Genomic DNA, 1,551 nt, shown 5'->3' on the forward strand with positions numbered 1-1,551 from the left:
GGCACTCCTTCATGGTATGAGATTGTTGGCAGGCACCCGAGGATTCGGTTAGCCATGGTTTGTGAAAGAAAGGTTGGAAGGAGTGCCACATAAAATGAAAATAATATGGGAGCCGCTCTTTGGAGGTTGTCTGGCAAGGGGGTTAGAGTACCCGCTACCAGTCGTTGACAACAACAAACACCTCTCAAAATGTTACTTTTATTCTCTTTATATGATTTCAAAACTGAAAAAGCTCTAGCACATGATTTAATCCCTGCTTCCCTCTGCGAAGGGCCTGTCTTTTACTTTATGTTGAGTCAGTAAACCTATTTCCCTCCATCTCAAGCAAGCATTTGAGTAGTTGTGATCAAACCATTATATTGTGATTTGCTTCATCATGTCTTTTATTCTTCTTTGTTTAGTACAAGTTTTATCTGAATGAATATAACTTTGCAAGTTATCAATGATTATGAGGAGACCATTATGATTGAGTATGCAAGTTGTGCCTTATAAACTTTAACATGAGAGCGCTGCTCAATGAGATAAATACAATCTGTTAATTGTTCTCTGACCAAGAACGAAGTTTGCCATCACCAACTATGATTTCTTATGCACCTTTATTTGTGATTACCTTATACTTGTTTCAAGTTGAGTTATATTAGGAAGTTGTTTACTATAATGTCTTGTGTGAATGAATATGATGCTTCTTGTCCGTATTTTATTTATCGACTCTTCACTCCATAAACATGTGGTCCTGTTTACTGAGTTCATTTTCGCTTGGGGACAAGCGAAGTCTAAGCTTGGGGGGAGTTGATACGTCCAATTTGCATCACTATTTTATATCATAATTTGCTGTTATTCATTGATATATTTCATATTTGGATACAATACTTATGTTATTTCATCTATTTTGCATGTTTCATCATTATTGGAGGATCAAGCACCGGAGCCAGTATTCTGCTGGAAAAAGCACCGTCAGAACGCAATATTTCGGAAGATCAACTATGGAAGGAAATTATACCAAAAATCCTATTTTTCAAGATGACGAAGGAAGCCAGAAGGAGGAGCCAGCTGGACCCAGGGTGGGCCCACACCATAGGGCGGCGCGGCCCATGGCCTGGCCGCGCCACCATGTGGTGTGGGGGCCCCACAACCCCTTTTGCCTCCTTTTCTTCGCGAAACCCTTCGTCCCGAAAACCTAAGCCACAGAGGGTACCTCGCGAAGAGTTACAGCCGCCTCTGCGGAGCGGAGAACACCAGAGAGAAAAGAGCTCTCCGACGAGCAGGAATCCGCCGGGGAAATTCCCTCCGGGAGGGGGAAATCGACGCCATCGTCACCGTCATCGAGCTGGACATCATCTCCATCACCATCATCATCATCTCCACCATCATCACCGCCGTCTCCACCGCTGGACACCGTCACCGCCGTAGCAATTTGGGTTTGATCTTGATTGTTTGATAGGGGAAACTCTCCCGGTATCGATCTCTACTTGTTGTTGATGCTATTGAGTGAAACCATTGAACCAAGTTTATGTTCAGATTGTTATTCATCATCATATCACCTCTGATCAT

This window comes from Lolium perenne, chromosome 7, assembly GCF_019359855.2.
Source record: "Lolium perenne isolate Kyuss_39 chromosome 7, Kyuss_2.0, whole genome shotgun sequence".
Lineage (NCBI taxonomy): Eukaryota > Viridiplantae > Streptophyta > Magnoliopsida > Poales > Poaceae > Lolium > Lolium perenne.